The sequence below is a fragment of the Salvia splendens genome, chromosome 1 (assembly GCF_004379255.2).
Source record: "Salvia splendens isolate huo1 chromosome 1, SspV2, whole genome shotgun sequence".
NCBI classification, from domain to species: domain Eukaryota; kingdom Viridiplantae; phylum Streptophyta; class Magnoliopsida; order Lamiales; family Lamiaceae; genus Salvia; species Salvia splendens.
In genome coordinates this window covers 27,599,689-27,622,056 of record NC_056032.1, presented here as the reverse complement: position 1 = coordinate 27,622,056, position 22,368 = coordinate 27,599,689, and the positions used below count along the sequence as shown (strand labels likewise).

The following is a 22,368-nucleotide window of genomic DNA, read 5'->3' as shown; positions in this document are numbered from 1 at the left end:
CTACTCTCTCTCAACCTTTCCCTCTCATCACCGGTCGCTCATTTCTCTCTCTCTCGAAGTTGTTCTCTCACCGGTAAGGCTTCTCTCTTTCTCCCCCTCGGTTCTCACCTTTTTCCTTCCTATCCCCTCTCATCGAATCTTGGATTCTTCAAGGTGTTACTCTCTCTCGTTGTGAATCGGAGTCGGAAGAGGAAGTAAAGCGTTTGAACTACTTGAACATCCGGGAAGGTAAACCCAAGACCCTAACTCATGATAATTTCGAAAAACACATGCATTTAGGACGTTTTGAATTTTTAGATGCTGAATAGGCTTTGTGATTATGTGTTTGTGTGGGGTATGTCTTCGGTGGTGACTGACAGTGGGTTCCGACCCCTTTTTGACTGAGGCAACCGATCTCTTTTAGTACGAAATTTTAAACTGTTTAAACTTTGGTGTGTCTTCGGTGTGGTGTGTAAATTTCAGCTTCATTGGATGTCGGGATGATTTTATAATGATTTTGTAAGTGAACTGCACTTTTCTGATGGATGTATGTTTTTGGGGGATGTATTTGTGTGCAATGGGGGTGATTCTGGTGCTTCGATAGTGTGAGGTATGTGGATGTGTTGGCCAGGTGATGGCTCGGGGAAAACAAAGCGTTTGGTTCGGGTGGTTTGTGTGTGTTGGCCGAGAGTTTTGGGGTTCGGCCTAGGGCAGTGTTGTGGAGAGTTTTGAAGGGTTGATCCCAATGGGTTTGGGTGTGTTTTGGGATGTAGAATGTATGGTGGGAATGTCGTTTAAGGTTTGAGAATCGTGGGTTGGGGGAAAACGGGTGTACACTTGATCGGGCCAGGTGCCGAGCCAGTGCCGAGCCAGGCGGCCGAGACGGTCGGCCGAGGTGCCGAGCCAGGCGGCTGAGACGGTCGGCCGAGGTGCCGAGCCAGGCGGCCGAGACAGTCGGCCAGAGACGGTGCCAGAGCAGGCCGAGGACGGTCGGCCGAGATACGAGCCAGGCCGAGACGCCGATCCATTTTCCGAACCTTTTCCGAGCCAAGTGAGCCGTTTGCACAGTGAGGGTATGCCGGGAGTATGAGTGTTTGCGTGTCGTGTGCGCGTCTTGAGTACGTTGTATGCGTGTCGGGTGCGTGCGTGGTGTGTTTCGGACGTGTGATTTTGTGTGATTGACTTATAGGATGTTGTTAAGTGTGTGTACGTGTAACGTGCTAGATGTTGAAGTCATCCACGTAGGAATCATGCATTGTCTTTTAAACCTCGTCTTTCCTGACTCTAATTATGATATTTATTTATCTTTCAAAAGGGTGATCTTTTAACGAGGAATTGGTGGTTGAAGAAGGGAACTATTTAAAGCTAAGCAATTGAGGTGGGCTTTTCTACCTTACTATTTTGTGGGTTATCTTTAATACAGGACGCTGTTCCGGAAATGTTTATGGAGATGAACTGTTTGTCTTGCCAACTGTTTTGTTTTGAAAACCTACTCTGAAGTGGTTTACCACATATGTTTAATCGAATTCGGGTCTGTTGGGCTGCGAACCCTCAGGCTAGTGTACACGAGATCGGGAGCCATCTGAGAGCAAGTTGGGCCGGTCTAGTTGACCTGGGGTGTGGCCACGCCCCTTGTCACCCGTTGGATCAGATAGTGTATGATGGTGGGAATAAGGGTGGCAATATCTGAAAATTGACTGCGCAGGTCGAATTTATGAAATATGTTTTAGTGTACTCTTGGGTTATTTTCTTACACTTAAAACCCAAGGTTACACTGATATGGCATGACAAACTATGATTTTGGCGTGTGTCCACTGAGTGCAATAAGTACTCAGCCCTGCATGTTGTTTTCTTAATGTGCAGGTTGAGCGACGATGGGGATGACGGAATGTTGAGCAATTTAAAGTCAAAATTGTGTTTTTACTTTGCCTTTTGGATGGTGTCGTGTCGTCATACCCGGGCATTATCTATCTCTTGGTCTTTTCCGCTGCTTTGTAATCCGATACAATGTTTCCATTTAAACTCTGTTTACTTTAACTTTAGAAATGTCGCTACAGTACATTGTTTTGAAGTGAACTTCCTCTAATTAAACGTTTTCGGGTCAAGTATTCTTGTTCTCCCCTTTCTTCCCCGCTTCTTTATTCCTCCCCCTAGTCGCGGTCCACTGTACTTCCTATCCTTAGGAAATGCGGGCGTGACAATAATACAACTAACACGTCTCTTGGATGAACTTGCCATTCAAATTAATTGTGAAAGATTGATAATGTTTGTAATTAGCCAAAAATCTCATATTGGCCAAACCTACTAAATTTCCATCAAATTGCCTAAACTGTAAAACAAATTTCAACAAATAACATAATTAAACAAGAAAATAAAATTGCACCAAAATGATAATTTCCAACAAAATAAGGTATAAGATGCATAAAGTATTAACAAAATATAAGCAATTTATAACAAAACATACCTCAAAAGGTTGAAAATATCGCACCAAGAGCAAGAGGGGGTTAGGGTTGTTTTCGCGTCAGTAAATAGATGAAGGCAGAATGTGTTCTTAGGGCACAAGTTTTACGATAATTTCTTAGGCACATATTCTACCTTCGTAGTATCTGGACTATATGTTGATTGTGTCACCAATAAAGTTATTTCTTTATATTAAGTTTACTCATGCTACCCGCATATTGTTGTGGGACGGACTAAAAAAGGAAAAGAGTGTATATTCTTGTGGGACGGAGAGGGTATTTGGCATGTTCATGAATAAATAGATTTGCACAATTCATCCATAGATTCTGAAATTTTATAATTTCCTTAATGAATAAGACAATGATATTGTAGAGAGAATTCAAAGGAGCAATCATATAATTGTTTGCTTTCAAGTGTGGGCTGCTTTCTCTGTGTTTATTGTTTTGTGTACATCTGTAGCATACTAATCAAATAAATGTGTTTGGCTAATTTGGTCTTGTAGTTGAGGGTATGAAGCTCGACAGAGGCTATATCTCCCCAATACTTCATCACAAACCCGAAGACTCAGAAATGTGTTAGTGTTTAAAAATACCCGAACAAGGTTTATCTTTGAAAGTCATACTAGCTTGAAGAAAATCATTTTCCCATCTTCTTGAATTGTTTAACATTTGGCTCTTCCCATTGATAGGAATTGGAGGATCCTCTTATTCTTATTTATGAGAAGAAAATCTCTAGCATAAATGCTATTGTTAAAGTCCTTGAAATTGGCTTTGAAGGTATGCTTATTTGTTTTAGCTCTGAAGTTCAAAGTAGATGTAAATATGTGTTGAGCTGATGTGTCTATCTGTACAGAGGCAAAGGCCACTTCTGATAGTCGCGGAGGATGTGGAAAGTGATGCACTGGCCACATCTTATCCTTAACCAAGCTTCGAGCTGGAATCAAGGTCTGTGCAATCAAAGCCCCTGGGTTCGGTGAGAACAGGAAATCGGGGCTTGCAGGATCTTGCTGTTTTAACTGGGGGCCAAGTATGTATCATGTTGTAATCTTCTTTTTTATGCAATGATTTTATTTGGTGTTGCATTTTTTGTAATAAAATTCACGTGGACAGGTCATAACGGAAGAGCTTGGAATGAACTTGGATGATGTGGAACTGGATATACTGGGATCGTGCAAGAAGGTTAGATCTGCTAGACTTATTTGTCGTTGTCTTAACCTGCCTGCATTTTACGGGTTTAGCTGATCTGGTGTTTTGTCCTTCACAGATAACCATATCAAAGGATGATACTGTTATTCTTGATGGATCTGGTGAGAAGAAATCCATTGAGAAAGATGCGAGCAGGTTGTGTTAATTCTGACAGTGCTGCTTTTGAGCTATGATTATAATAACTTTTGATTTCTCCGTTTCTTTTATCCATGTTTACATGTATGTTCTATAAATGCAGATCAGGTCAGCAGTTGAATTGAGCACTCCGATTATGACAAGGAGAAGTTGCAAGAAAGGCTTGCCAAGCTCTCCGGCGGTGTAAGCTGTGCTAAAGGTTACTTTTTGCTCTCTTGAATCGCCTGTGTCATCAAAAAAGTTTTTTTCTTAAATGAGATGGATATGACTAAAATTTTAAACCATTCTCTCAGATTGGGAGGAGCCAGCGAAGCAGAAGTTGGTGAGAAGAAAGGAGAGTGACTGATGCTCTTAACGCCACAAAAGCAGCTGTAGAGAAGGGATTGTTGCCCGGTAACGTTTCCTGTTTCACCACGGTTTTTAATTTTTTGGCTGAACAATCAGGAAAGAGATGCTGAGATGATCTTCGTATTATATTATAGGTGGAGGTGTTGCTCTCCTGTACGCAGCCAAAGAATTGGAGAAGCTACCAACAGCCAACTTCAATCAGAAGATTGGTGTCCAAATATTTCAAAATGCTTTGAAGGTATGATTTGATGATTATGATCCATTATAGTAATGGCACCTAGATATATCTCGACCCTCTGCCCTGAGTACTAGGGTTTTGTAAATGCAGACGCCGGTTTACACATTGCATCAAATGCCGGTGTGGAGGGAGCCGTTGTGGTTGGCAAATTGTTGGAATCAGAAAATCCAGACCTCGGATATGATGCAGCTAAGGGTAATATGGATACATAATAATACCGCGCTTTTCAACAGAGATTGTGTGCGGTTATATGCTCTGAATCCTAAAAATGTACGTATAAATTGTGGGTGATACGTGGATATGGTAAAGGCTGGAATCATTGACCCGTTGAAGGTCATTAGAACTGTGCTCGTTGATGCTGCTAGGTAAAAACCCCCCCGACTCTCTATGGATAAATAGAACTATACGAATATTCCTCTTTGTCTCTCCCATGACCGATGTTCGGCTATAATTGCTGTGTTTGGCAGTGTCTCTTCATTGATGACAACAACAGAGGCGATTGTGGTAGAGCAACCGACAGAGGTGAAGGCTGGACCACCAATGGGCGGCGGAGGAATGGGTGGCATGGACTACTGAGGTGAGGTGATGGAATGCTGCTTAACAATTGTTTAACAGCAGAAAAGAATAAAAGAGAGTTGTGTTATTTTTAAGCGGGATGCAATGATGGGGCGAGTTGGTTTGGTTTTGGATTTGATTTTGGTAGGGTTAGTGTTAGTTAGACTCAATTGTTTTGGAATTGTCCATTAATTATTATCTCCGTCACTTTTCATCTCATTTTCACTCTCAAGAAATTATATATCACTATTTTATTGATTTTGCTTTTAACTGATTTGAAATTGGAATTATATTTGAATTATAATTCTAAATTACTATTTGTTTGGTAAAATAAAATTAAATTTGAAAGAATTATCCACGCCGAGCATATAATCAATTGCTATTTCTTAATTGCTATCTATTTTACCCTCGTCCGTCATTAAAAGTCCAAGTTCACTTTATTTTAAATTGTAGATACGCATTTTTATCACTAGTTCATTCCATTCACTTCTATTATAAAATTATACTTCATCCGTTCTATAAACATATATGGTCATTTGTATGGCACGAGATTAAGACAAAATTGGTTAGTAGGAGATAGGAGGGGAAGGGTAGTTAAAAATAGTGTTAGTAGATAATGGGACCCACATTATTAGTAGTGTTTATGGTGGGTATAATTGTAAATAAGTTGATGTATATGGGTAATAAATTGAAATAACTTTCCAATGCACATATTTTTGTGAGACGGATGAAAAGGAAAGTATACATATTTTTAATGGGACGAAGGAGTATATAAAAATGAGTCTCACATCCATTCATCTTTTTCTCATTCACTTTCTTTTATTTCTTAAAATTTGTGCCGAATTCAACATGAGACTCCTTCTGGCAGACGGAGAGAGTACATTAAATTTAAGACCTTAGGATTTTAAAGATCTAAGGTTTATAAATTGCCATGTATAATTTTGTTTTTCTTGTTTTAATACTCCTTCCGTCATAAGGTAGTTGAGTCGTATTCCTTTTTTAGTTTGTTTTAAGGTAGTTGTGTCATTTCTTCTTTTAGTAAAATCTCTTTTCTCTCTTACTTTACCCTCAGATCTTCTCTCTTACTTTACTGTCTCCGTTTTAACTATTAACCAAATCAATTTTTTAAATCTCGTGCGCAAAAGAAATGCCTCAACTACCTTGAGACGGAGGGAGTATGAAAAAGATGATAACAACTGTCAAATTTAGGGTTTCAGAATACACTGTCAATATAATGTATTACATATATCAACATGAAGACTGGCAATGTCAACATTATGTTCTTATTGACATTTTACAAGCATTATATTGACATATTATGCAAGTTGTAATAATATAAAACCGTTTTACAAAATATATAAACATTTATGAAAATTTTATCAAAATTTACATATGCATGTAGGATCTTGTTAGAATCCTTATAAAATTATCTTTAATTTGATATATGTGGTGCAAAAATATAATTTGAATCGAGATAGTTATAGCATTTAAAGTTTTGATATATGTGGAGTATTTTTTAATAGTTAGTTACAACTAATTTGTTGTTAATTGACATTAAAATCCTAATTGACATTTTTTGTACACTGTATCATTACTTAGAATTGAGTGATCTTAACCCTTGATTTGATAATCTAATTCCTTTCATTTAGTTGTAGTTAGAAATTTAAGTATGAGTTAGCACCCTCGCACACTACTTACATATCAACACATGCTTCATGAATAAACACAATACAAACACTAATCGAATATACACAACACACATAATACAAATACACACTAAACCCCACACAATTCGCACACTATACATGCAACTACACTCACATTGTACATACTTATTGAATACCCACAAATATATGGCACAATACATAGCAATATATACACTGGGGTACCCACAAATATATGCACAATACATAGCAATATCTACGATGGAATATGATCGATAACTATTTTAAATTGATAACTGACAATTATATCAACAACCTATGTTATGAATATCAACACGAATATATTTATATTCCAATTAAATATAGTTGACATACACATGTCCTTCTGTTGACATGTAAAAATCTAGATTCCAACAGAAAGCATATGTATGTCAACTGCAATTAGTTGACATAGAAATGTCTTCATATTAACATCTATAACATAGGTTGTTGAGATAGTTATCAATTATCATATAAGATAATTGTCCAATCCAGGACCTTACACAATGTATAACTATAAAAATATTTTTTAATTCTCTTTTTTATGTTGACCGTTAGTTTTCAATTTATTTTATTTCATTTTATTTTTCTATTGTTATATTTTCTCTCTGTCTATTATATTATTTTTGGATTTTCTTTATATATGTTTTATTGTGTTTAATATATCATTATTTTGTACTCCCTCCGTTCCCCATTAATTGTCCACTTTGATTCCGGCACGGATTTTAAGAAATGTAAAAGAAATTGAGTTAAAAGTTAGTGAAATATGAGTCTCACTTTTATTTATTGATTTTATAATACTATATGAGTTGAATAGGTTAGTGAAATGTGGGACCTACTTACCATTTATGGAAAAAGTGAAAGTGGACAATTAATAGAGAGCGGATGAAAATGATAACAGTGGACAATTAATAGAGGGCGGACGAGAAGAGTAAATTTTTATGTCTTCATTATAGTATGTCTATGCTCTTTATTATAAAAAAAATAATCTATTTTTGATTCATCTCTTTATCATCCACAATATATTGTGTGTGTAATGATGGGTATTGTGTATGTGTATATGTGTAGTGTGTTTGCGGCAATGTTTTAAAAACTGGGCCGGTGAGTGAACCGGTATTAGTTATATCTATTTGCAAGGTAAAAAGGTTCGACTAGTAATTTAACAACCAGTCCATCCGGTCAAATTACAAAAATATATTAATTTCATTAGTAATAAATTATAATCAATATACGTATAAAAACATATTCATCGTTGTATATATAATTATTGTTAATTATGAAGAATATTAAATAATTGAATTATAAAATTTAATAAATACATAAATTATTATTAGTGTAGCTAAAAAAGTACTCCCTCTGTTCCATAGTAGAGGAGACATTTCTTTCCAGTACGAAGATTATGAAAAAGGTGTGTAATGTATTAAGTTAAAAAAATGCTAATAAAGTAGGAGATAAAGTAATAGAGACTAAAGCAAAAGAGAGGGAAAAGTAAGAGTGAGAATGGTGTTACTTTTAATTAAAAATGATATAACTCTACTACTATGGAATGCCCAAAATAGAAAAAATGACTCAACATTATGGAATAGAGGGATTACATATTTTATATATAAATTGATAATTTCATATTAATTTAGTGGATAGAAATTAAAATTTAATATATCACAACTAACAATTATTTAAGAAAATATAAATTAAATTATTAATTTGTGTGGACAAAAAGTTACATGTTAATGTATAAGAATAATTAAGGTTCACAAAATTTCATTCAAGTACATGTGGTGGAGTGGTAGAGACGTTGATTTCCTAGACAAGAGGTCCTGGGTTTGATTCCTTTAGGTACATACTCCATTCGTCCCACGTTGCTTGAGTCATTTATTTATGCACTCGTTTGGAAAAAAAAATTGGACAAAGCATTTTAAAAGATAAAACCGGTTTCTGGTTCTCGATCGGTGTGGTTCGGTTTGTAAAACACTGGTTTGCGGTGTAGTGAGTGATTTATGTGTGTGTGTGTTGTACTGTGTGTATGCAATGTCAGGTTTTCCATCTTGCAGATAAGGCATATCTTGTCTCGGCAAAATTTTTGAAATGATACCTTTATTTCCATGCCTTCCGGCTACTTTATCGCCTACTTTGATTTCACGTTTCTGTGAAATATATACACGAATTGGATTATAGCGTTGTGTGAGTGACAGCACCCAAACAATTCCCATCACAATGAGCTTACCAATCTTCATTAAATCCCAACATTGTTAAAAAAAAAAACATTTTCCGATTCCATGCGCGATTGCATGCCTATAGGCATCGAAATTATACATTCACCCCTTCACATATTGATTTAGGGTTCTATGGCTTGCTTGTTTTCTTTTCCTCTTTTTTTTTCTTTATTTTTGTTAATTGGGTTCAGAAAAAAGATGTTATTATCGTTATCACTCCTTTACAAAGTCTTTTCAATTTGTGTGAAAGGTGTGCATAATATCTGAGTACTTATTGGTTTATTTATTTATCTAATTTTCATGAAGGTAGTAGATGTTGGTTAATTAACTCGTAGGTAATTGTACAGTGTTCAGCATTTATATTGAGTCGAGGCGATTTAATGTCCTCTCTTCATGCATTTGTCTAAGATAAAATATTTGGTGTTTTTTTTCATTATTTATAGTCAATTTCGTTGGTTAATTCCGGGTCGTCATACATAGACGATTGTTTTACACTTTAGTCGCATCCTCTCACTACCTTGGCCCCTTCTTGTATTCCTTCTGGTCCCCATTAAATGTCACGTATTTATTAATTTGGAGGGTCCTCAATAAATGTCTCATTTCATTTTTACTATTTTTAGTAAGTGGCATAACATTCCACCAACTCATTCTATTTACAATTACTATAAAATTAATACTCCCTCCGTCGCATAAAAGCAGAGACTTTAGGGATGACACGAGTTTTAAATGCGAAATTGCTTAAGTAATACGGAGATAGAAAGAAAAGGTAATTTGAGTATTTTTAGTAGAGAAAATTTACGAAATACACCCTCCGTCCGCCAATACATGTATCGGCTCGGATTTTAAAATATTGTTTGACTTTGTAAAAAAATGTGATGAAAAGTTAGTGGAAGGTGGGGTACCACTAGCCAAAAGTGGTAAAAGTGAAATTTAACTTAATGGCGGATGAATGGAAAAGAAAATGGAATATTTAATGGTGGACAGAGAGACTATAAAAATCGGCTAATTTTGGTGAGACGGAGCAAAATGAATGAATAGAGACTATTTTGATGAGGTGAAAAAAGTACATAAAAGTAGAAAGCAGCAATAAATCTGATTGAGCTTTGCCTAAGTGTATTATTTAAGTGAGGATAAAGGTGGAATATAATTGTCAAGTGAAGGATAAGAATATCATTCTACCTACTTTTTATGAAAGTCCAATGGAAAACCAAACACTATATGCACAGCCCATTAAAATAATTCTATAAGCTTAAAAGGGGTGTTTGAATTGGAGTTTATTTTCATTTTGATAAGAACACAACTATTTTGCAATAATGTTTTTCTTGGTTTTCTATTTTTATTTATGGTGTTTGAATTGATGATATGTTATCTATAGTCCTTAATAACACATGTTTGATTTGTTATTTAAAAGCCACACTATAGTAGGAAATTATAAAACTATCCTCTGACTTTATCTATATTTCCAAAACTGTGAGCTAAATTATTAATTCCATGGAATTTAAGATTGAAATAGTGTTACATAGATTATTATCACTGAATTTTTAATGACAATAAAACAGTAATTTTCAGCCTTAATTCAATATGCTCTTGCCATTGAGCGGGTCGCAAAAAATTTAACCAACAAATCAAACGCCAAATAGGGCCATTAAATGCACTCTAATTGTCCCTATCTACCAATTCAAACACAACCTAGCTTACAAAAGAATAAATATTCTCAGCACAATTTTCATCTTAAGTAGCTATTGCATTTACATACGCTCTGTCTAAAAATAAATAATTAGGCTATTTTTCTAACAAGAATACTAAGAAACTATTATCCTTGTAAGATGAGTAACATTGAGCTGCAATACTAGACGCCTAACTGCATAAGCTGGAATTTTAAGTTACTCTAAATTGAGAACATCTAATCTAACAAGATAATCAAATCAAATCAAATCAAATCAAATCAAACACTATTAAACTTGATCTAAATTAATATGAATACATCTAATCTTTGATAACTCCACTCTCATCGTTAATATCAGAGTTTACGCAGAACGAGAGTACATTATCAATGGGTGCTATATTGCATGAAGTCGAGGACAATGCAATATCACTCTTCATATATCTGTAGCAAAGTAGCATTCGTTACACCGCAAATTCAGTCATGACTTTGTAGTTCAAATTCGAAACGTGGAAGTTTTTATTAACATACGAAGTATTACTTGGGAAGCAAGTCAGAGTCCGTTATCTCACTTTCCTACGCCTTTGGCTCCCGACACAATCTGAACAATACCATTTGCCTTTTGGCTGTTCTTTAAGCCCAACACAGCCATAATGGAACCATTCTATCTTGCACTGCATACAAAAGCCGCAAATTTTGTCATCTCATACTCAAGGTGGGAAAGAAGCAAGGAGGGAGTTGTTTACTTACATCGGGATTGTCACATGCAACCATTTCACCATAGCTCACTTGGTTGCAAAAACAATACGTGGGCTCATTTGGGTCAACAGGCAGATCTAATTCCATGCCTGGGATTTGCTGCAGTCGTTGCACCAGTTCCAGAGGGTGAGACCACAGATACATTTGCTGCTGCAACGCACGTCCTGCATAAAAGATTACATTTACTCAATCAAAAATCATATACTTGCACTCATAAGGCTCCAAAAATATTTCCATAAGACAACAATAGTTCTTTCCATCAACAGATAGACTGGCTCCCGACTAGCTATTTACATTCATTCCTGTAGCTGACATCCCAGAGAATTTACAATATTTTCGAAAACTGAGATACAAACCTAAAGCGCACTAGCCAACAAGGATTATCACATACAGCATCATTGCCTGCTCGCAGTTTCTCCTCTTTTTCTTCTGTGTGGGAGTTGGGAATGACTTAGGTTTTAATTAAATTAACACTCTCACACAACACATAATTTTCGGATTTAGGTAAAAGTAACCTTCACAAGGGAAATCTGAACATACAAATCATGCAAAGTTCTAGACAATTGCACAGGAATTCTATTTATTTGAGTCCAGAGTAAGGGTTTACTTCTTACGCCCTCTATTGCTAGTTTTGCCAGACCTTCCAGCTTTGACATTCATATAATGAGTTGGAGGAGTTGCAGCTATGGCATCCCTTTCGGCTATTTCATACCAAAAGATACATTAACTGTGAGAAACAAGATATATATATTCATTGTATACATTAGCAGATGGCACTCTGCAACTGGACCATATTCAGATAAAGAGTTATATTAGAGCAACTAGATGAATACCACGCCGTAGATCCTCATCAAATTTCTTCAAGTATTGATCAAGCTGTTGAATGTGAGTGTCTACCTTTTCCATCAAAAAAAGTACTCGTTAAGGCAACAAGCTATATGCACAGATTAAGCCAGGAAAGCTCTATAGTACATGCAAGAAAGTAATCCCATTTGTGTTTAGGAAATCCTCTTTTACCACAATATCATGGATTTATGATGGTTCTCCATATCCAACACATCTTCGATTTTGATATTCAAGTCTATTGGTCATATAACCATTCAGTAATTATACAATTTTGAACAAGAGAGATTCTTGTCAAAGAAAAATGATCAACTTTTAAAACTCTGCATTAGAGAAAACATGTTTCATGAGATTTGTACAAGGATCCCAATCTTGGTACCAGAACTACAACATCCTGTTGACCAATAGATATTCATTATATCCCATGTTTTCATTATATCCCATGTTTCCATGTCTTGTACGGATCACAGTTTATGTGTTACCATAATCAAAAGCAATACGGTAACTGTATATTTCTCCAGTTATCCAATTTAATTTTTTTATGTGAACAGGCTTTCCTGCAGTATCTCTAGTATAAATGATAGTACGGATGGACCGCTGAAGGTCGACACGAGAGGCCAAGGAAGGTTGCGTTCTTTGCTGAGTTGGATCAAGAGCGAAAGAGATATATTTGTTAGTAGAGTCTTTCTTATTTCCAGTAGTTTGTTTTGATTACAGTCCTTTCATTATGTCTTCTTTATCAGTTCTCGACTATTTGGTTTCATGGTAGGAATGATTAGAATAAATACCCTTGAGGTTTGTGAGGGGTTTATCTATGTCTTGCATTTAGTAGCATCGGCATTGGCATTGGCCAAAGATCCACGCAAAGGGGAGTTTAATGCGTTTAATTCCAAGAAGTGTCTTTAGAGTCTTTTCTTGAAGCAGTTGGGATGTGTTGGTTTGCCAACTGATCATTACTATTTTGTCTGTCAAATAATTAAACAGTTCATGTGCAGGTCTCTCCCCCTTTAACAATATACATATTGTTTGAAACCAAAGCAAGATACATCTGCTAAAAGTAGAAGTTCTTAGTATCCCCAGTCATAAACACGAAATAACAAACAGAGCTAATATATACACATACAGGAAATTAATAAATTATAACAAGTATTATTGGAATAAGATTAAAGTAATGATTAGATACAATCAGGAACGATGAAAATATCTTGATACGCATTCAAAAACAAAGCACACTATCATATAGAATCACCACACAGATTAGGGAGTGTTGGTTCAGTACCAAGTCATAAGCCTGAACCGCCAATTCTACTTTCTCATCGGCAATCCTTATGGCATGTTTTTGCTCATCTACAGCATCGTCTGTAAATTTGAGAAGAGAAGAATTGGGTGTGATGCTACCGGATTTTATACCACGCTTCATATCATCTATCTCCTGTTCACAGTGCTGTTCGTTTTGCTTCTGAATTTCTGTTTGTTGATATATGATACAGGAAATCAATGAGACAAGAAAGCATGGCCACAATGTTTCTGCATGGATTTTTTCTTACACGTTTGAAAATCCAGAAATGCTGAGAAGAAAGGAACCAGTTCATATCCCAAGCAAAACTTTATCAGTATTGCCTGGTTTATGTAGCAGACAGGTTGAAAAGTTAAAATATGGGAATCTAGCATGCAGTGAGAGAACACTATGGTGAAATATTATAAACCATTCTACTGTATACGACACTGAGTTGAAAGCTTAGATTTTACAAATTAGACTTGTAGAAGCTAGCCATTTCACTTTATTCGACACTGACTTGAATAGTTTATGCTGTTTGAACAAGTACAAAGGCAGCCTTCAAGAAACAAAATATAAGAGTAACTACTGAAAGACTGCCGATCAGTTTCACACAAGGTGTTAGTGATAATGACAGAGAACAATCACTGCAACTGTTAGATAAAAATATGCACACAAATGGATTGACAATACAACTCATAAATGAACGATTGAATTGGACGGGAATACAGACTCCTCTTGAGATGCCTTGGCAAAGTACCAATACAAACTAAAATTCCAGACTGTCTCCCCTTTCAAACCCCAAGGGAATGAAATAGCCAATAATTCTAACCAAATCAAATACTAGAGATACGCAAAATAAAGATACCTGAAAAAACTAAACAATCGAAGACATCCATGACTACAAGACTCTAACCAAAAAGAAAGAAATAAAGATAACCACGAAAAAACTGACTCTATCCTCTTCACATCTCGTTTACTGTTTCCACGTCCGTGATGATCCGTATCAGCTGCAATGGTGCTAAAAAACAGCTTGTTCTCAAGGTGGAAGAGGAACCACCCTTGGAGAGTCGTCAACCTCACTGCCACCAGAAACTTTAAGCGTGGTGGCCTGGTCATGCACTTTGATAGCGTGCACTTGTGGCTCATGCGGCTCGTGCACAAATGAGGAATACAGAAGAAGAGAGAAGACGCAGAGAAGAGTCTTAGCATATGGATGGGCAAAGAGAAGACTATGGATACCACTTGAAGACACCTTTAGATTGTTAGATATCCTTAGTTAAGAAAGAGTCTTCTAGTTATCATATCTTAGTTTCATTGTTATATCTTTAGTTTCATTGTTATTTCAGTACCACCGCCTTTCACTGCGTATAAAATGGTGCGGTGAACTTTCACTGACAATCAAATGGGGCAGTGTACAATCAAATGGTTTGTGTTGTCCTGTGTAAGAGAATGAAAGTGAAGAAGGTCGTGTTTGTTTGTAAGCAAAAAGCAATACATTGTAAGAGAAGTAGGAAATAAAAGATACCCTTTGTCCCAAGTTAATCTAGTTAATAGAGACGTTTCTTTTTGGCATGAGATTTAAGATGGTGTTTAGTGAGTTAAGTAGAAAGAGAATAAATTATTTAATGGAGAGAATAAATTAAATAAATGAAAAAAGAATAAAGTACGACTAATATAAGGAAGGTTTAAAGGATTGATTTTTGCCAAAAGAGGAATGAGTCATTTAGCTTGAGACGTCCATAAATGTATACGAATCGATTAACTTAGAACAGAGAGAGCATACAATTAATTCACTAAGGAAGGCTTTGCCTTTAGCTATTGTAGTTCAATACCAAGGTGTTCAAAAGAAATTACCAATCCTTATCAACCATCCAAGGAGTATATACTTTCCTAGCAAAGGAAGTACAGTCATCTATCAATTCCAACATGTGTGCTCTCAAAATTCCAAACCACCCTCGGTCAAACCTTGAGAGAATTACATAGTCAGGGCTCCAAACCATACTAAACTACCGACATGTGTGACTATGATACAGACCAAACTGGAGAACTGAGCCCAAAAGACTAGTCTGTTATGAGAGAGAACCTAGACTTTGAGTCCGTAACAGACTACCGAAGACGCCTAAAAAAACTAAGCTACCAACATGCGTGACTACACGACTCCAACCAAAAAGGAAAGAACTAAAGATAACCATGAAACAACTTCGATTATATCCTCTTTGCATCTCGTTTGCAGCTACCACGACTGTGATGATTCATATCAACAAAAAAGGAAAGAACTAAAGATAACAAACAAACAACAGGAGTAGTAATTTTCTGGTGTGACATACCTTGCAAGCTCTTATCCAAATCTCGTAACAGCGCATATTTCCTTTGTATTATATTGGGTAAGGCTTCAATATCTTTTCAATAACAAAACAAACAAGAAGAAGCATCAGCATAAATCAATTCAAAAGAGAGCATATTATTCACGACTTGATTCCCAAAATAAAAAACGCCTAAAATCAGATGAAAATTGTAAAACTTAGGCTTCCCCAATTAAGTAAAAAGGAACGTTTCAAATAGAGGCAAACCAGACCAATTTCAATTCAGATTAACAGATTTAAACGATTTCACGGGAATTTTTCAAGGAAATTACGTCAATCTGACGAACTCGGGTTCCGAAAAACTACACGAGTAAAAAACAAATAGGAAATCTAGAGATGAAACTACTTACTAGCTTGGAATTCCTCGCTGATAGACATTGTTTAAGGAAAATAAAATGATCAACAGCTTGTTGCAAGCATCACGCCAGATACAAGGTAGAGTTGATGAAAACTCTTGTTTGATTTTATGAAAACTTCTATTTATATAAAGTGAAATATTTTATTCACAATGTTTAATTAGGATAAATTGTTGGAGATAATGAAATTTGTTTAATCTCCATATCCAATCACTTTTTATCTTTACCATAAAACATTTAACGCTCTCTCTCTGCCTTTAATATTTACACGACATTTTCTCTTTTCAATTAAAATGTATTAACCAACAAGTATTAATATCTTATATCCATTAGTATTAATATCTTAACCAGAATGGAGCGAATAATTGTTATGAAAAATAATTATTTATATTACTCCATTTGTGTACGAAAAATAGTCTTATTTGTGATCGTTACGAATTTTAATAAGAAATTGGTAAAGTAAAACAGAAAGGAAAAAAGGAAAAAAAATAAGAGAGAGAAATAGATTAATTAATATGGAAAGGACAACAATAAGTGGAAGGGAAATTACAATGAAAATAATAAAACAAACCAACAATAAGTCGAGTCAAGGAAAACCCTATTTCCACATGACAAATTACGGTCCGACTAGTGCTCACGGATTGACGTATTGTCCCCCAAGATAAAATCACTTCATGCTAGCGTGTAGAAGCATCTCAAACCTGCCAGACACCAGCAAACTTGGTGGAGTTACGAGAATCGAGCTAGACAATGCTCATAAAATACACACTATGATGCAAAGAGCAAAAAAAGGTGGAAAATGTTTGTTGTGGTTTTATTCTTTTCTCCCAAACTCCACCTATTTATAGGCACAAAAATGTGACATGGAAGGTTATAGAATTGATTCACCATTAAGCACATTAAAAAAAAATGCCTCAACTATAAATAATAGATGGAGTATTTTTATTTCAATTTTATGTACAATATGTTATTACACAATAGCTGCTGCACATCAGGTTACGAACAATCTTAGAGGCTGAGGCTTTAATTGAAAAAAAATAGAATGTCATTTGCTCAAAATTTAATACCACATTTTATTATTCACACTTACAAACAGATGTTGCAGAAATAATAAAAACACAAAGCTTGATTCCCATAACAGAATGCTACTACAACATACAAAAAGAGACAAATCCAACTAAATTTGTTTGAAATGATTACAAAATTAAAATAGAAAACTATTCATATTCCCAACGAGCCACCAGATTCCAATGAACCTTGTTATGGCTCATGTAAAACCCTTTGTAGCTACCTCTCCAAAACACGGCGGCGTACCCTTTATCACGGGCAGGCTCGTACGCATTAAACGACGCAAATGTAGAGCCGCATACACTCATCACGGAGTGTACGTCGTCCACTTTCAGTCTCATCCCATAATCCTGGCCTGGCTGTAGCTGAGCCGAGCTCGACAAGCCACCGGATCGGATGTGAAGATCGATTGGCCTGCTCATGGCATCGATGAAGTGCACTATAGGAAACTTGCCCCGGGCTTCGAGGCGGGCGGTTAACATGGATAGAGCCATCAACATATGGAAAAGCATGAGTTTCCTAGCCATATTTGTTCACCTGAGTGTTTTGGTTATGTTTTAATTGTTGTTTTTCTGCTGGGGTTATATAGCAATAGCATAGATTCCAAGGTTAGTGTCAAGATAAGGTTTTCATGTTGTATATCTTGATTTAATAGTAGAGATTTACATGCCATTATAGTCTGGATTTTCATCATACTAATATTTTATAATGCCAGCCTTAATTTTAGGGATTTGATTATTCTCCCCAAGAGTCTTTTTTATTGTTATGCATTATTCTCCCCAAGAGTCCGATGCAATGGATTTGACCTTTCTTGAGTCTTGAGTATCAATTATGCATGATGAAGATATACATATGTACATGGACGGCCAAAAACCTATATTATAGTAATCTGATAACTTTGTTTGATCTATATTTTGTTCAAATTAAAAATAAAAATGTACTCCCTCCGATAGCAACCTTTTCTTTTTTGTTTGTTCCAATCAAGTTAGCCACTTTCCAGTTTTGGAAATAATCTACTATCTCCTCTCTCCTTTCTCCTCATTAAAATATTCAACTACTTTCTTCCTCTCTACTTTATTCCACCTAACAATACTTCCTAAAATCACATGTCAGTCAAGAATGCGGCCATCTTGAGTGGGACAGAGGGAGTAATTAATTGATATTATTTTCCTTTATTAGTAAGTGTTTAGCAATTTTTTTGTTTGTATTTGTGCCCATATATAAGGCCTTCTTTGTATTTTGCAATTAACTTTTGGCAAAATGTAGTCGATAATGAATTCACGCTTTTTCTTCTTTTCTTAATCGTTTTTTTCCTTCTGTTCATTTCATCGTTTTTTTCCATCTCTTCAGCAGTTTCTAACACTTTCCCCAAATCTGCAGATTTCAATTCCTCATTTTCAACAAGGTATCAGAACGCAAATCCGCTGCGTCTTTGATTACCGCTATCTCATCTATCCTTTTTTTTATTTTTCGTTTGCCATTTTTTCATAGATCTAGGGTTGGTGTTTTTTGGTAGGGTTCTGCTTGTTGCCGAAGAGTATGTGCTCGGCTCACTGCATTTGTTGTTTGGTGAGGTTTGCTGTAGAATTTGCCCGTTCTGCATTTGCGGTTGATCCTTTTCGGGTTCTATTTTTCTCTCTTCAAATCTCTCTTATTTTTCAATTCTGATGTTTGAATCGGTTCGTATTTGTATTTTCCCTCTCTTCGGCATTATTTCCGATCTGAAATTTCGAATCTGTTTTCTCTCTCGTTTTCGTTTGCTCATTGGATTTATATGATCCAAGTTTGTATCCTTTGTTCATTGGATTTGTATGATCCAAGTTTGTATCCTTTGTTTCTGGATTTGTATGATCCAAGTTTATATCGTTTGTTCATTGGATTTGTATGATCCAAGTTTGATGTGGATTCAGGGAATTCATGATCCATTTCCCAAGGAATTACCCATTTGTGATGTTTGATCTAGATATTTTTGTAAGATTGATTTTCAATTTCTCGATTAAAAAAAAGAGGATAAAAAGAGATCAAACCACAAAAATTGAATCTAAACAAGAAAGGATGGTAGATTAGAAATGGAAAGCATGTGTATAATGATGAGATAAAAGAGCTACAACCATAGAGATAAAAGAGCTACAACCATAGGACCTTAACCAAAAGAATTGAGACAACCCTAGGCAACTTTCAATAGCTCTATCACCCCTCTACTTGAATCAATATAGGATGGAAACAAGGAACCTTCAAGGAAGGAATTGGATACACAATCCTCAAAGAGGAAACTCACTAGGGTAGAAACTTTAATTCAACAAAATCTAAGGAAAGAAATGACATAAAAAGGTATTTATACTAGGATCCAATTCCCAATGAAAAGGCCCACAAAATTTGGTCCACGTCACTCTACCCGGCCGAGTGGAATTAAGGGTGTTAAGTCACCCGGCCGAGTGAAACCTCCTGACTTCCTCATGTCTTGAACGAGGCACCCGGGCGGGTGGCAGAATGGATACCCGGTCGGGTGGAGTAGCTTGGCCTTGGCTCTTCCAGTGGATGACACCCGACCGGGTGAGGCAGTGCCTCAGAATCCACCCGGCCGGGTGGAAGCTCCCAGCCTTCAAATTTCAGCACGAGTCTTGTCGCATGTTCCCCGACCTTCGTAGACTCCTCCAGCATGACTTTTCAGATGAAAGTAGAGAGTCCCTCATATAGGCTCCTCGTCATGGGCCTTCCGGGCGTGGTCGTAACATCCTCCCCTTCTTGGAAAGGATTTGTCCTCAAATCCGGACCTCCTACAAAGTCAAAAGGACTCAAATCAGCCACATTCAAGGTGCAACTTACATTATACTCACCAGGCAAGTCGATCACGTATACGTTGTCATTGAGGCGCTCCAACACAAGGAAAGGTTGGTCTCCCCTTGGGGCATGCTTCCCCTTGGTCTTGTCGGAGAAGCGTATCTTCCTGAGATGCACCCAGACCCAATCCCCGGGTTCGAAAACCATCTTCTTGCGGCCTCTGTTCGCTTGACGCGCCACTTTCTCTCCCTTCCCTCGAATCCTCTCTTGCACTTGAGCGTGCTACTCCTTCACAAACTTAGCCTTCTCTTCGCCACCTATTATAAGCAAATTCGGCAATAGGTAAGCACTCTTCCCAAGAATTTTTATTCTAAAAAATAAGAGCACCTAAGGACCGGTTAACTACCTCCGTTTGACCATCCGTTTGGGGGTGGGCGGTAGTAGAAAAGAGAAGTTTAGTGCCCAACATTCCCCAAAGAGTATTCCAAAAGAAGCTCCAAAACTTGACATCCCGATCACTCACAATTGTTTTAGGAATCCCATGTAACTTGACTACCTCCCTAAAGAACAAGTTGACAACGAACTTAGCATCATTTGTCTTCCTATCCACTACCACAAAAATGCTATCATTCTTCCTAGTAGACATGGGTAGGCCTAGCACAAAATCCATGGAGATATCTACCCAAGGGTGTGTAGGAGGAGGCAAAGGAGTATAAAGCCCAAAATTGCTAGACTTGGACTTATCTTGCCTACACTCTATACAATGGCTACAAAACCTCTCAACATGCTTCTTCATGCAAGGCCAAAAGAAATGCTCACTCAAGATATCAAAAGTTTTCAAAACTCCAAAGTGTCCCATCAATCCACCCAAATGAGACTCCTTAATCAACAAGTCACGAAGAGAGCAATTAGGAATGCAAAGTTTATTCTCCTTATACAAGTAACCATCCATTCTATAGTATTTATCAAAAGATCCCCTTTCACATCCTTCAAAGATAGTGGAAAAATCATGGTCATGCTTATACAAGTCTCTAATGAACTCAAAACCAACATACTTTGAAGCACACACAACAAGCACTTGTTTTCTCACATACATCACATGATTAGCAATCAAAGCATCATCAACCAACGGAACATGAGGTTTCCTAGAGAGGGCATCGACAACGACATTTTCCTTCCCCTTTTTGTACTTGATCACATAAGGAAAAGTTTCTAGAAATGCACTCCACTTATCATACCTCTTATCAAGCTTATGTTGTCCCCCTAAGAACTTAATGGACTCATGATCGGTATGAATCACAAACTCCCTATGCATGAGGTAATGTTTTCAATTCTCTAAGCACCTCACTATGGCATACAACTCATTGTCATATGTAGGATAGTTTAATTGAGCTTGGCAAAGCTTTTTAGAAAAATAGGCTATGGGCTTTCCCTCTTGCATGAAAATTCCTCCTATCCCTACACCACTAGCATCACACTCCAACTCAAATGTTTTGTCAAAGTTGGCAAGAGCTAACAAAGGGGCATGGGTGAGATCATTTTTCAAAACATTGAAGGCTTTTTCTTGTTCTTCCCCCCACTTGAACTCTACATTTTTCTTCACAAGATGATTTAAAGGAGATGCCTTAGTAGAAAAATCTCTAACAAATATCCTATAAAAGCTTACTAGACCATGAAAGGATCTAATCTCACTCACATTCTTGAGTGTAGGTCACTCCCTAATTGCCTTCACTTTCTCTTCATCTATCCGCACTCCTTCCTTTCCCACAACAAAACCAAGAAAAACAACCTCATCAACACAAAAGGTGCATTTATGCAACTTGGCATATAAAGCATGCATTCTCAACACTTCAAGCACATCCCTAAGGTGGCTAGCATGCTCTTCTACACATTTGCTATAAATCAAGATATCATCAAAATCCACCACCACAAACTTTCCAATGAAAGGACAAAGCACATGATTCATCAAACGCATGAAAGTGGAAGGAGCATTAGTCAACCCAAAAGGCATAACAAGCGGTTTTCCATTCATCCTCTTTTTCATGCTAATTTGGTGATATCCACTTGCTAAATTAATTTTTAGAAAAACAATTAGAGCCACATAGAACCTCAAGCATGTCATCTAGCCTAGGTATAGGGTGTCTATACTTATTGGTGATCTTATTGATGGCCATATAATCCACACACATTCTCCAAGTTCCATCCTTCTTAGGCACCAAAATAACGGGCACGGTACAAGGTGAAAGGGATTCTCGGATAAAACATTTGGCAAGGAGTCCCTCGACTTGCCTTTGAAGCTCTTGAGTTTCCTTTGGGTTTGCTTTGTATGCCACCTGATTGGGGAGAGATGACCCAAGCACGAAATCAATTTGGTGCTCAATCCCCCTCACGGGTGGAAGCTCGTTGGGAAGCTCATCCTG

At 36.7% G+C, this 22,368-nt stretch overlaps 2 pseudogenes; one reads left to right on the top strand and one right to left on the bottom strand.

Moving 5' to 3' along the window:
• The first annotated feature begins 2,511 nt into the window (after nucleotides 1-2,511).
• LOC121762863 lies at nucleotides 2,512-5,108 on the top strand (annotated as a pseudogene).
• A 5,668-nt stretch (nucleotides 5,109-10,776) lies between these two features.
• On the bottom strand, nucleotides 10,777-16,248 carry LOC121746079 (annotated as a pseudogene).
• Between the last annotated feature and the right edge of the window lie 6,120 nt (nucleotides 16,249-22,368).